The sequence below is a fragment of the Amblyomma americanum genome, chromosome 7, assembly GCF_052857255.1.
Source record: "Amblyomma americanum isolate KBUSLIRL-KWMA chromosome 7, ASM5285725v1, whole genome shotgun sequence".
Taxonomy (NCBI): domain Eukaryota; kingdom Metazoa; phylum Arthropoda; class Arachnida; order Ixodida; family Ixodidae; genus Amblyomma; species Amblyomma americanum.
Genome location: NC_135503.1, coordinates 158,170,117 through 158,185,156, shown reverse-complemented (window position 1 = coordinate 158,185,156; position 15,040 = coordinate 158,170,117). Strand labels below are relative to the sequence as shown.

At 50.3% G+C, this 15,040-nt stretch overlaps 1 long non-coding RNA gene across 1 annotated transcript; it reads right to left on the bottom strand.

Annotated features, from left to right (window-relative positions):
* Window positions 1-7,901: 7,901 nt before the first annotated feature.
* On the bottom strand, window positions 7,902-8,559 carry LOC144097573 (uncharacterized). Its single transcript, XR_013307071.1, has 3 exons — window positions 8,509-8,559; window positions 8,174-8,285; window positions 7,902-8,037 (listed from the first exon to the last, which is right to left on the bottom strand). It is a non-coding gene; the product is annotated as an uncharacterized LOC144097573 (long non-coding RNA).
* Between the last annotated feature and the right edge of the window lie 6,481 nt (window positions 8,560-15,040).

The window sequence follows — 15,040 nt, the reverse complement described above, 5'->3', positions numbered from 1 at the left end:
TGGAAAGAGAAGTGAGAGGGCACCTGTTGAAGGAAGCACGGTGTTGTCGACGTGGGAAAGCTTTATGTGGTTGAGGGAGATGACTGTGTCACAACTGATGACACGGCGTTTTGTCGCCCCGCGCGAAGACGAGATGGGGTCCAGTATAGGGTGCCCGGAGCAGACGGCGAGCACAAACCACGCATAAAACATAGGCGCTGTCTCTCAAATCATGGTGTACAAAGGTCAGGTTGCACTGGTGAGCACCTGTCGGACGGGCGGTGATACGGGACAGGAGAGTGGTTAATGCTTTGGGCAGGCGGGCACACGAAATCAGCTGGTGGACGCAACGATGCGCCATAGACGAGATGAGAAGGGGCACATTCGAGATCGCCTCTGATGGCCGCACTTAGATCTAAAAGGACAACTGGCAAGGCATTGACAATGCCTTCGGCTGCATGTAGCCTCTTTACCGAACTGTTGGCTGGCAGACGATAAGCTGTAGTTTTGAGGAGGGTGATGCCGAGAAGCTGGGTCAAACTGGCGATAAGTGCGGACTCGAAATGGCGGCCTCGGTCGGGGATGATCTCCGCTGGCACGCCGAAACGGGCAATTCACGTGGAAATGAGCGCGGAGGCTACCGTTTCCACAGTGATGTCCGGTATAAGACTGGCTTCCATCCAGCGCGTAAAACTGTGAATTATGGTGAGTATATAACGGTAAACGTGCGATGATGGTAATGGTCTGCTCAGATCGATGTGAATAACTGCCAAATGGGAGCATGGAGGCTGGAAACTTCCTAGACCGGTAATTGCCTGACGATAAATTTTGCACTGCTGCCGGGCAACAAGGCACGCCAGAGCCCAGATGCGAACGTCGGCTTTGAGACCAGGCGAGACGAAATGCTCCGCAATAAGACGCTGAGAGGCACTGATACCGAGATGAGAAAGGCGGTGAACATCGCTGAAAAGGTGCGGCGTAGAGGCACAGTTACCCATATAAGGGCATGTGTGTCCAGTTACAGGGTTCACGTCGCAAAAATTGTCAACTCCAGGAGCAGTACAGTGTACAGGGCGCAGATGCAAGAATGATGTGCAAACTGCTTGAAGGTCTTCATCTTGCTGTTGATAATGGTCCAGGACTTGCAGGGTAAAAGAAGGTGTTTGCAAGAAAGTTACTTGGCTGAGGGTATCGGCGAAAATGTTATGGGCGCCCTTGATGTGCCGGATGTTGGTGAAAATTCCAACAGGAAGGCCAAATGTCGAGTTCCCGTGGGTGAGCAGGTGGTCTCGGATGAAGAGAAAGCGCTCGTGAGTCGTATGTGGTCCGTTAAGATCACAAAATTTCCTCCTTGCATGAAGAAATGAAAGTGTTTCACATCGATGTATACCACGAGCAGCTAATGGCCGAGAGCACTGTACTGCTGCTCATAAGATGAGAGCTTCGAGAAAAAAACGAGAGGACACCACTCACTGTCAAGAAATAGCTGCGGGACGCCGCCAACAGCGGAACCTGAAACTGACCGTTATGCTCGTGGGCTCGTTTTGTGGCAGGTGAAGTAGAAGGGTGGTAAAGGCGAGACGCTCCTTGACAGCAGAGAAAGCAGCATTGGCAGCCTCGATCCTGGTGAAAGCGGGTGCCTTTGGGTTGGCCAACTAAAGTAAACTTTTGAGTGGTTCCAGAAAGGCAGCACATCCAGGAATTAAACATCTGTAGCAGCTGACGAGACCAAGGAAACGCTGGAACTAACATAGTGAGTCCGGGTGGGGGAAGCCCGCGACTGCCTTGACCTTGTCTGGAAGAGGTTGGATACTGTAGGCGTCGACGGGATGTCCGAGGAATGCCATGAATGAAACACCAAACACACATTTGTCAGTGTTAAAATTGAGTCCGCCGGCGGCAAAACATGCGAAGACAAGGCGCAGATGACGGAGACGTTCGGCGGGAGAGGAACTAACGACGGGGACATCATCGATGCGTGTGAATACGAATGAAAAATCTCTAAGAATGACATCAATGAAACACTGGAAGGTTTGCGCTGCATTTCGTAGGCCAAAAGGTATCCTCATGTATATCTATTAGGTACCATGCAATTCTTATGCAGTAAAAGGAGTTAGATCATCAAAGCATGCTGTGGTCATGACTGCACATAACACTACTCAAGCTAAAACACTAACTCCAGAACAAAAAGAATGATATAGCGGTGTGAATAATACATTAATGGCAGAAAGAAAATTAGCAGAATGTAAAATATGTCACACAGACTTGCTAAATTTTCAACACACAGTGCTTGAAAGAATATATTGTCGTGTGTGTTATTGTTCTCCCCTGATTTTGCACTTAACGTCGTCTTCAACCAGCTGGGTGCCGATAGATGGTGAAGAGGTAGAAGCTCGGCAGAACTCGTTCGTGAGCCCGGCTGCGACCTCTTGGCCTGTCTCCGGCGCCTGCTCCTGTAGTCCTGCTCCCCAATTGTGCCTTCGACCCGCGTCGTCTGAACGACCCGTGACGTTCTGGTAGAGGTGCCATCTTATGCAGCGTCATCCCCTACTCCCCGCTTCGCAGAGTCTTATTCCCAGCCCGGAACGCCGCCCCTCTGCTGAGGAGGACGAGATCCGTGCCAGCCGGCGACTTCAAAGACTCAGCCCCGAATTCGGCCTCTTGCCACGCATTGCCACAAGGTCCGTGCTAGCACTGCACATGGTTCGATCCACCGTGAGCCAAGGCCAACAGACTGATTCTTCGCCCGCACCTGCTGTGGTTTACCTTCCCGCCGCTCCTCGTTCCGCTGTCCCGTTTCGGGGGGAAGCCTTCGAAGACATCGACGATTGGGTTCAACACTATGAACGCGTAGCCCGCCACCACGGCTGGACTGCGAAACATTGCCTGCAGAACTTGTATTTCTTTCTTGAGGGCACTGCCCGTCCCTGGTACAAGAACCACGAGCACACCCTTAAGTCGTGGGATACCTGCAAGACTCAGCTGCGAAACACTTTCGCAAACCAGCATCGCCGCCAACGCGCAGAGGACTTCCTGTAAACCAGGTTCCAGGGCCCCGACGAAACCTGCCAATAGTTTTGTGGAAGACGTGTTACGGCTTACTGCCCGAGCCTACCCCCGAGCCACCGAGGAAAAGAAGGTGCGTTTTCTTATGCGAGGCATCTAGTCCGACATTTTCGGCGGCCTATTTCGAGATCCACGACCATGGCGGGGTTATCTATGAGGCGACTAGCATCGAGCTCTCCTGGCTGCCAGAGCCGATAAATATCGTCGGCTTGCTGGAGTTTCCAATACTTCCGGTCTTTTCGCTGACCACCCGGCGGCTTACCCTGTCGACGCCATGCACCTACGCGAGGTCATCCGCGAAGTTGTCAGGGAGGAACTTCGGAAGTATCTGCCACTCACCGATTGCACATCTTCGTTCCCTTTCACAGAGGTCGTCCGAGAAGTGCACCGCGCACTTTGTCCTCGCTTCCCCGTCACCCCTCCTCCTGTGCAGCCCACCGTGACGTACGCCTCCGTCGCTCGTCACCGCCAATGGTCGGCCGCCCGTCCCCTGCTCCACAGTCACTACAGTCTCCTGCGCCGGCCGACACCCCTCGTTTCCAACAGCGTCGACCAAACAAAGCCGACGCGTGGACTGCCAATGACCGTCCGCTATGTATCCACTGCGGGGATCGAGGCCGGTCACATCTATCGCCGCTTCCCTTATCGGGACCTCGGTCTTCGCGCATTCCGGCGAGATGCGCCCCGCCCCAAGTACGGCGAACAGCCTCGCGAAATTGAGGAATTTTTGCGCCCTTCCCCACCACCTGAGCGGCCTTCTCGTCGTGCGTTTCGCTCGCCGCCGCCGCGCCGGCTGGATTCCCCTCTTGCGACCGCCGCGGAAGCCTTTCTCCTCGTCGGGAAAACTAAGCCCGGCGACGCCTGGAGGTGGCGTTGCCAACCAAGAATCTTTAAAAGAGCCTCTACGTACGTCCCCCCTCCCCTCACCTACCGGCGACGACCTATCCGCCGATGCTTTCGCCGCCTCTGCTCGCCTGGTGTACAATAATCTTCGCGTACTTATCGACGGCCACGCCACGACGGCCCTCGTCGACAATGGCGCCGAATGCTGCGTTGTGAGTGGGGAGCTGTCCCACCGCCTTCGCAAGGTACTCACGCAGTGGGATGGCCCACTAATCCGAACCGCCGGAGGCCACCTCGTCACCCCAGTTGGCCGCTGCACTTCTCGTGTTGAGATTAACGGTCTCACGTGCCCCGTTACCTTCGTCGTCTTGCAGCGCTGCTCGAGAGATATTATTCTCGGTATGGAGTTTCTGAGCGAGTTCGGTGCTGTTATCGACCCCGCCGACTGCCGCCTCACCATTCGTCGACCTTCCCCATGAACCGCCGAGCTCTGAGCCGACGTTCTCCGAGGCGCGCATCTTAGCGGACCACTTCACTCTGCCACCTGACTCGAGCGTGTTTCTGCTGGTCGAGTCCGCACCGGTTGCCTCTGGTAAAGTTCTTATTGAAGGCAGTGAGCAGCTGCTTTTTGACAGGGGTGTTGGTGTTGCTAGAGGTGTCACGCGGCTTTACTCTGGCTGCGCCCAAGTTCTCGTCACCAATTTTTGCAGCGCTCCGCAGCACCTCACCAAGGGCACAATAATAGCCCTCATCGAGTGCCTCAGAGCCCCTGTCGATGCTGAGACCCTGTCTGCGGGTCCTTCTTGCCCGCCCCCTCCCCAGCTCTCGATGCCTCTTTTAGGTGTCAGCATTGCCCCATAACTCTCTTCTCAGGAGAGAGACGAGCTCCTCACACTGCTGGGTTAGTCCCACGACTGCTTTTCTACGTTAGCTGGGGTTCGCCAGATGCCAATGCAAAGCACAGAATAGTTACCGACGACGCTGTTCATTCTGTTTCGTCAGTCACATTATCGTGTTTCGCTAAAAGAACGTCAAATGATACAACATCAAGTGTGCGAAATGTTGGCTGATGACATTGTCCAACCAACTCACGGCCCTTGGGCTGCTCCGGTGATGCTGGTGAAGAAAAAAGACGGCACCCTTCGCTTTTGCGTTGACTACCGGTGCCTCAACAGAGTCACGAAGAAGGACATATATCCACTTCCACGCATCAAAGACGCGCTTGGCCGCCTGTGCCATGCCCGTTACTTTTCATCCATCGACGTTGAAAGTGGGTATTGCCAGATAGAAGTCGATGAGCGCGACAGAGAAAAGACGGCTTTCATCACCCCGGATGGACTGTATGAGTTCAAGGTGATGCCCTTCGGACTATGTACTGCTCCAGCGACTTTCCAGCGCGTTATGGATACCGTGCTCACCGGCCTCGAATGGCAAACATGCCTTGTCTACCTTGATGATGTGGTCATTTTTTTCCAGCACATTTAATGAACAGCTTGCTCACCTAAAAGCAGTTCTGCAAGCTATCAGAAACGCCGGCCTCACCCTCAAGCCTACGAAGCGCCAGTTTGCCTATGACGAACTGAAATTTCTAGGTCACGTCGTCAGTCATGAGGGCGTCCGTCCTGATCATGATAAAACATTCGCAGTCGCTTCCTTCCCGACGCCGTCGGACAAGAACGCCGTGCCGAGGTTTCTGGGCATATGAGCTTACTACAGACGCTTTGCTCCCAACTTTTCGGATATCGCCGTGCCCCTTACTCGCCTCACGAATGAGTCCGTCCCATTCGAGTTGGGTGCTGTGAAGAGCAGCTTGCATTTGACAATCTAAAACAACGCCTGCAGGCTTCCCCTGTCCTACGCCATTTTGATCAGGACGCCGCGACGGAGGTACACATTGACGCTAGCAACACGGGCCTCGGGGCCGTCCTGATCCAGCACCAGAACCGCGCCGAACGTGTCATCGCATACACCAGTCGTGTTTTGTCGAAGGCGGAAACCATTTACTCGACAACCGAAAAAGAATGCTTCGCAGTAATTAGGGCGGTCACACAGTTCAGACCGTATCTGTATGGACGGCCATTCCAAGTGGTCACAGACCACCCCTCTCTGTGCTGGCTGACCAATCTAACGGACCCTGCAGGCCGACTTGCGCGGTGCGCCCTTCGACTGCAAGAATTCGATGCTACGATCGTCTATAAGTCTGGTCGCAGACGCACTGGTGTCGACTGCCTTTCCAGCGCTCCCGTTGAATCCGCGCCTGCTGACACGGACGACGACTATGACATCTTAGGAGCTCTAAGTACCGACGATATGGCGGCGCGGCAGCGACTCGACCCCCACCTTCGCAACGGTATCTCACATTTGAAGGGTCAAGGAGGAGTAGTTCCTCGTCCTTTTGTACGCATAGTACGTAATTTATGCCTTCGAGACAACGTTCCTTATAAGAACTCTGCCCTGAGCCCGAGGTCATGGCCTTTCATTGTGCCCACTGATCTACACGACGAAATTATAGAAGCGTCTTATGATGACCCCTCCTCGAGACACATGGGGATCAGTCGAACGCTCGTGCGAATACGTTCGAAGTACTATTGGCCACAACTTGACAAGGCCGTTCGCCATTACACCTGGACCTGCCGAGAGTGTCAGCGGCGGAAGACTCCACCCGTGAAGCCTGATGGACTCCTTCACCCCATCATTCCATCGCTCAGTCCGTTCCAGCAGATCGGTATGGACCTACTCGGACCTTTTCCAAAGTCGCAATCGGGCAACCGATGGATCGCTGTTGCGATGGACTACCTCACGCGGTATGCCGAATCACGCGCTCTGCCGTCATCAACGGGTTTGGGTGCGGCAAAGTTTTTCGTCGAGTCCGTCGTTTTTCGACACGGTGCCCCAGACGTCGTTATCACTGATCGTGGTGCCGCATTTGACTCAACTTATCTCACAGATACTGAGCTTAAGCCACACCGCCCACCGCAAAACTACCGCATCCTACCCGCAAACAAACGGCCTGGCCGAGCGCCTTAACAAGACATTGGCTGACATGCTCTCAATGTATGTCGACATCGAGCACCGAACCTGGGACGAAGTGTTACCGTACGTAACTTTTGCGTACAACACTGCGGTTGAAGAAACGACCGGATTTTCGCCATTTCGCGTGGTGCATGGCCGGGAATTCGTTACTATGATCGGCGCTATGCTGCCTCACCTGCCATACGTCTACGCTCACCCCGATGCTCAACTCGTCGCCCAACTTGCGGAAAAAGCCCGACAGTTGGCCCGCCTTCGCATCCAAGCCCTCCAGCAAGTCGATGCTCGCCGATACAACCAAAACCGCCGTGATGTTCCGTTCAATCCTGGTGATCGAGTGTGGATGTGGACTCCAATTCGACGCCGTGGTCTTAGCTAGAAACGATACTTTGGCCCGTACGAAGTAATTCACCGTAAATTACGAAGTGCAGCCGATCGTAACGCGGGCGTCCCGCCGCCCGCCGACCTTCGAAGTTGCTCACGTAGCTCGCCTGAAAGCATAATGTGACCGCTCGGAGCACGTGGCCTAACTCTTCGCGCTCTACACATGTTTGTCAGCCTTAATTTTGCCTCTCTGCGCATCGGGACGATGCGCCTTTCGGGATGGGAGCAGTGTCGTGTGTGTCATTGTTCTCTCTTGATTTTGCACTTAACGTCATCTTCAACCAGAGGGGCGCCGATCGACGGTTAAGAGGTAAAAGCTCGGCAGAACTTGCTCGTGAACCCGGCCGTGACCGCTTGGCCTGTCTCTAGCGCCTGCTCCTGTGGTCCTGGTCCCCCATTGTGTCTTCGACCCGCGTCGTCTGAACGACCCGTGACAATATAATGTCCACATTTTTAGAATAGCAGAAATCCAGGCATTTATAAATTAAGCACACAAACCTTATACACGGCTGGGAACAAGATGTCCTTTTGGATACTGTCTTAAGTGCGCTTTGAAAAGGAGCAGATGCCGGCATTCTCCACGAGTCGCAGGGGTTGCGTTGGGCTGCATCCTGTGAACAAAATGGCAGCGGCCAGAAGCACGTTGCCAAGTCCAATCTGCCTCTGTGTTGGCTGTCTATACCACTTTGTGCTGTGCATATTTGGACGTGTCACCACAACAAGAGAGCCGATGACCTGGAAAAACACATAGGGCAAGATTAAACAATGATCGCAGGAAGATATAAAACAACATATTTAGCATATTACTGTTATCAACTGAGAAAAGATTACTGCAACTGCTGCAATGGATAAGTGAGACTCAGTTACACACCTTCAGTGAAAAATATGCTGGGTGATGGCACTTCCTGCAGAGATTGGTGAGTTGCAGAAAGCAGTCCTCACAAACACTGAACCTCCGAGGTGGTGATGGTTCAAAGGAAAACCTGCAGGCAGTTTATTATTGTCATATAAATAATGAAACAATATGCTCAATGTTCAACTACCTAAACCCTAAAGAAGGACCACCATCAGGTGCTACTACAAAAATATTTATTTGTTGATGTTACGCACAGGTTCTACTGAAGCAAATTTCGCCATTAACGAAGATACCTACATGCTGCTGAGCTTTTATATGTGTGCCTAGGCCTTGCTTACTAGTACACTTACACTGCTGAGGTGTTCAAACTTGGTTGGTAAGTATTCTCATGAAGATTCTCTTCGAATGTTGCAGACAAATCATCCCAGTTTGGCGTCGAACATCTCAGAGTTGTGTCCTCTTGCAGCATAATATCGGCAACTGTGAAGTCTGTCTGAGATTCTGATATTGGGAGGAGAATTAAGAGCAATGTACAGTTGCAAACATTGTGAAAATAGTCGGCCAAAATGGCAGAGTTGTACCACAGATGAGCAGTGCGTGTGTCCAGTATCAGAGATGCATTACATATGTGTACATCGACTGTTCAGCGCAAAGAAACCAGCCTATTGTGTGCATACTTGTAGATTTACACTACAGAATCATATGATTTCTTTTTCTTGAGGCATAGTACAAAGGCTTCCAACTCCTGGGCAAAACACTGAACTTTTATTGCTGAGGCTGCTCCCTGTAATGATCAACTGAATAACTAGCTCGCTTACAGCTACTTTAAAAGAAACTTATGCCTGACTAGCCAACAGTAAACGACCTTGACGCTTCTCTCCGAGAAGAGTGCTGTTCAAAAAACTATTCACATAATTGTTAACGGATTCAAAAAAAGACCTCACATTAGTGTACTTGCTGGTTTGGCTTATAGAGTTTAACGTCCCAAAACCACTCGGGCTATAAGGAACGTCGCAGTGGAGGACTCCAGAAAATTTCGACCATCTTGAGTTGTTTAATGTGCACCGACAATTCACAGTACATGGGCCTCTAGCATTTCGCCTACATCGAAATGCGACCGCTGAGGCCCGGATCGAAACCGTCTATTTCGGGTCAGCAGCCGGGCTAATGACTATATCATTAGTACTCTTCCCAAGAACACAGAGAATGATACGTTTGAAAATCACATGTAATGGCACAATAGTGTATAATTAGTGCTACTGTTACAGAGATTAACAGCAGCAACTGCTCACAAAGTCGCAATGCATGCATTACAATATGTTTCTTATTTTTGAAAAAGGAGACAAGAACTCCTTTGCACACATACCATCTTCCTGTGTTGCATGCCCTGTTTGCACACCAACACCTTTCGTTTTAGGCATGAATGCCACCTGCGCAGATTTCCATGTCACTGGGGCTCTGCATTGAACCTGTGCATCAGACTTGGTAGGTGCAGGTTATGCTGGCACTGTGAGAACCGGTGCTGCTTGGCCATGGGTAAGTGCTAAAATCGAAATAAAATGAACAAAATTGTGCATGGAAACTAATGCCAAGGCTTCAGAGTATACAAACAGGCATTTATACAAATAGGCCACGACAAACTTATGCTAGACAGTCATACAACCTGTTTGTCAAGTGCTTGCCCCAAAACCGATGTATCAGAAGACTTGTTATGTAGAAGGAAACAATGCATGAATCGATGGTTTCCGAGGACCTTCACTGAAACAGGGTGGTAGTGGGTGCCACTATGTTTTGTATTTTTTGAATTCTAAGCCAATCAATCTGTGCGACTTTTATTTCAAGTAGAAATTTCGCAATTGTTTGAGCTATCTCAAATCTGAATCTTGATCTTGTATCACTAGGTTATTGCACTGCTTTTAAGCCGACAATCTTGCAACTGTCTCTGGCTAATGTCAATGATGGACGTTTCACATTACTTTCATTACTTCTGAAGCCTGTGCATGTATCAATTCTGGATGACTACTGCCACATCCTAGGAAGATAGACCATTCGTTTTCTTAAGTCACCTTGAATTTCCTTAACTAGTTATCTTTCTGTAGCCGCGATTGCCCTTTGAAACAGTAGGGCTCAGTATTCGGAATTATCATGGAATGATTCTTTCGCAATTTTCCTTTTCTATTTCCTACACAAGCCCACAGCCTTCCTTTCTGCCTCTGTTTAAAGTTCTTTACTTCTGTTTCAGTTGACCCCAAACTAGTTTTGTATTCCTTTCCTTCCATTTTGAGTGCAGGTTGTTTTTATTGATACCTAAATGCCTTAACTGACAATGTTTTCACCCGATTTCTAACACCATTCCTGACACCAAATTTTACTCTGCATTTCTCGTCTTGTACAGGATCATTTTAAGTTTCACAGTGAGCACCTAATGCTGGTATTCCAATAACACTGTGGTTCCTTTATGGAAACTTGTACAAAGCTACTTAAATGCCTGGATTGCTAAGTTAGAAGTCAACAAGAAAGGAAACTGCAGGCACGGCAATCGGTGTGTTTCAAAAACAATGAGCACAAACCTCCAAACTCTATACTGGAGTGCATCGCACAGACATAATGTCCAACTCTGCGCTTTGTTAGTGAACAATTAGTCTATGAAGTGCACAAAATGAAAGTAGCGCTACACGACTAACAGGCTTCCTAGTACGCCAAGCCATTCCCAGATGTGCTCAAAGGTGTCCCAGGTTGTGCTGTACGAGACTGAGAAGGCTGACGCTGCCCGGATTTCTGGCTCATTTCTTTTGCCCTTAGGCGCACTGCACTTTCAAAACTAAACTCTCGAACCACTCTTTCTATCAAAATTCCTCTCAGTCGTTCATACCTATTGCACCCAATTAGAAATGCTGGAGACTAACCTTACAGTAGCTCAGTAGCAATGGTTACAATGTCAGGAGCAATTTCTGCTGCATTAATGCACTGCAGTGCTAAGCTCTGTATTACCATCTGCTACATGTACTACCAAAATACGGTTCGGATAGAGAGGAAAAGATGAAAAATTTTGATTTTTGGGATCGAAGGCGGTCCATTTTATTTAACCGTAGCGCTTGCGATGGCTTCCCGCGCACAGCGCAATAGCTGAAGCCGGTGGTTGGGCACAGGTAGAAACAGCGAGGCCATCTTCATACGAAGCTCTGGTAAAGTCGCGGCGTTCACGCCAGTTTTCAGCACCATTTATTTCGCTTGCTTTTTGTGCGTTTTCGGGGCTACTGTGATCTTTAGATAAGCAGCTGACCAAAACATCAATCTCCGGCAACATCAGAACACCCAAGTAAACCAGATCATCGAAAAATGCCAACGTGTGCTCGAAGACGAGAAGTCTGGAGTCTCGTCTATGTCCGCGTACTCACATGAGTCAGGAAGCCCGCTGACACCAGCGACGACGCACTGCGCAAACATTTTGCACAAGCTGACGCTGCAGCACGAACATGCACGCCAACAGACATCATTGAGAAAGCATACGATACACACCTGACGCTTTGGGACTGTTGGTCGGCTCTGTCAGCTCTCCGCAGCGAGAAGACGCAGCGCTGCTGCGAGGTAGTACAACGTTGGCATGGCGCTAGGGCTCAGGAAAGGTTTTTCTCGAATTCCGAAGCCACTGAGGTATGCCGCGTTGCACTCGTAGCTGCTGTTTTAAAAGTGTAGCGAGCATATAACACTGTATACTTGCTCGGAGTCCAATAGTGGCGCCCAGCTGTGCGCACAAAACCTATCCAGACTTGTTTCTGTGCGGCATCCCGAGGAAATTTACGAAACGCCGCTTCGGTGCCGGACTTGCTGAGACAAATGTCAACAACGCACGAAAATGGAGGCATGGCGATTGATGTGCCTAGAAGCTCACTGTGCACGTTAACTAAAACGCCAGCAGGACTGCGTGACTGGCGGGCTCGCTACAACAGCATGCGTTGACTAGTTGGTCGTGAGCCGCAGTCATGAGCGTTTAGGAAAAGGAGGATTTGCGAGCGAGATTGCTAGGCCGCAAAACCGCAAAACTTTGCCCCTACGTCAGAAAACTATGCAATGACGTAACAAGTACCTGATATGTTTTCTTCATCCCTACGTCACGTTGATGCACAAGAGATGGGCCGGACTTCCAAGAGCGAGTATTTTCACAAACTTTAAAATGAGATTGAAATATATTTTAGTCCTTCCTTGAATTTAATACTTGGCTCCTATGGTGCTCACATAGCAAGGAAATGTATGACAGTCGTTGCACAACCTTGTAATTTGGTGTCTCCACCTCTTTAAGGCGATGTCGGGATCAAGTTCCGGGTTAGGTGGAGATAGATTGAGTGGATCTGCTGACTGAAGGGATGTGAATGTATAAGTCTCCCGTAGTTGACCAATTACGTATGTGCCCTTTTGGAGCTCTAGTTGTATTAGACGTTGTGTGTTTACTTGTGTCTAAGATTTAGTGGTTTTTGGATCTAAGGGAGCGCGTAGGAGGGACCACGTGCGTTCAGAGGTTAATGCACACTTGAGGTCGTTGCAATAGGTTGCCCAATGTGCGCGGGCTAGCGTGTTCGCGTATTCTTCTGTCTCGCGAGTGAGAGTGGCTATGTGGAGTCTCAATTTACAATTGTGTCGCTGGTGACGCCAGCGCTTGAGAAGTCTCTCTCGGGCCTCGTATAGATGAGCCAGATGCGGATCAACCTGCGGTGCCGTAGGGGTGTTTTTAATGCGTTTGCTGTTCGCCTGGTTAGCCTCCACCAGACGGTCTGTCCGGTCGGTGACAGTACAGTGTTCGGTAGAATCAGCTGTCAGGTATGAGCGCAATTTATCCCAGTCAGTGAGAAGCTGTGAACGAGAGTTGAAAATCTTGAAATCGTAAGGACTAGTAGTGGAGACTGGAAAATGGTCACTCCCAAGGCTGTCTTGGAGCACCATGTGAGATTTAAAGATTATGTTCGGGGTGGCCCATGTGAGATCGGGTGTGGTGTCGCGGGTGACACTTGTGCCAATGCGAGTGGGTACGGTGGGGTTTGTGATCAGGCCAAGGTTGTAATCAGCCATTGCGGTAGAAATTATGTTACCTTTGGCGGCATCCGAGGTGTATCCCCAATGGGTGTGACGTGCATTAAAGTCACCTTCCACAAGGAACTTTGAGGAACGAAAGGAGCCCAGGATGCCCGGAATAACTTTGCCTTTATCTTTGGGATAGCTCTATATGTTAAGAATAGTGATGCCATTTGTGTGCCCGGGTGAGCTGAGCTTTATCACGGTATATTGAGTGCCCCTGCTGTCGGGCGTTTTTGTCGGTGTGCGGTCTAGCGCTGGCATGGATGCGAGTGTCAGGATTGCTGTACGTGGTTTAAGGGCTGCCGTGTGATAACCGCGGATATGAATGCTATTTATTGCCATCTTTTGCAGAGCAATGACAAGGCGGGATTAGGGGAGTGTGCAATATATGCTGCTAGTTGCGCTTGTTTTTGGCGTGCGCTGCGACAGTTCCATTGCCAATAATTGATTCTGTTGGTGTAGTGGACTGATGTCGCCGCGGACCTTTTCGTGTGCTATCGTTCTGTGCCATGTTGCTGGTCTGAAGATACTATATTAGGATAGGCATCGGGTTGAACTGCGCGCTGCTTGCTAGGCAATTCGTGATGAAGTACAAGTTCTAAAAGCTTGTTGATGCCGGCTTCATGCTTTTCCAAGCGTGCGTTGATCGTAGCTTCTATTCTGTCAGTCATGGACTGTATCAGTTGCGCCTGGGCTTGTATGAGCTGTTGCTGCATCGCTCCGAGTTGTTCAGCAGCTATAGTGTTGATTATACTAGTGATTTCTGAGCAAACTTCAGCGGAACGTATGCATTGATTTACCGCCTTTTGAGATGTAATAGCTGGGTTAAGGGTTGGATAAGGGATACTAGTGGACGCTGTTTGGACGGACCACTCACCCTTTTTAGCGGGTTCGGCTCCTTTCTCGAGTGTAGCGTTCCGGAGTGACTGCGTCTCCTGGGTCTCCTGGATGCGGGCTGCGGATTCGCTGGCTTTCGAGGTAGAGGCCCGTGGCTCGGTGGCGTCCGTCTTGGTACTACTAGGCTCCAAACCTTTATGTACGGCGTTCACTGTGTCCTTACTGTGCTTTTCCGTGTGGTTTTTGTTATCGTGTCAGCACGGTGTCCTGTTTTCAGGCAGCATGCACAGACCTGCATCACTGTTCGGAATGGTTTGCGCCTGTATTTTATGCCACTGAGGTAGACAAACCGTGGTACTGCTTTGCATTCAAAGGTATACAGACATTCCCCCTTTGTGCCGAAATGCCTTGCTTGAATGATGTTTATTTGTTGGGGATATGTTTCCGTGCAGTTTAGATATTCTTCTTCTGTTAGTATAGGTAGGGCGACGGTAATGATGCCTTCAAGTGAGTTGTCTGGTGAGGCTGCATAAGCATTCATTGAATATTCCTTTCATCCTAGATTGATTGCCTGGATATTGCGTATCTGTTCAGTGAGGTCCGGATCCGGGGTGCTCAGAATAGCGATGTTTTGCTCCGGCTTTACTCTGACCCTGGCATCGTGGGTTAATTGGCGGCTGAGCTTAAGTTGCAAAGCAGCAAGTAGTGACCTACCGGAGTTGTTATGCAGCGTAGACGTGTTGCAACCTTGTAATCATCATGCGGCTGCCTAGGTAATTTACGGGGCGTGCGGGTCGTGACCTTTCCGCAGGTGTATTTGCTTCTGCCTCCGTTACAGGTTCAAATCGTTTTTTTTTTTCATGCGTCGGTCATCCTGAACCATGGCGTGGCCTTCGGGCAGGCTTCAGTCATGTCTCGTGCCGTGCAGTTGGAATACGAGTCGGAGTACGGGTCCCCCTGCTGCGTCCCTTGCGG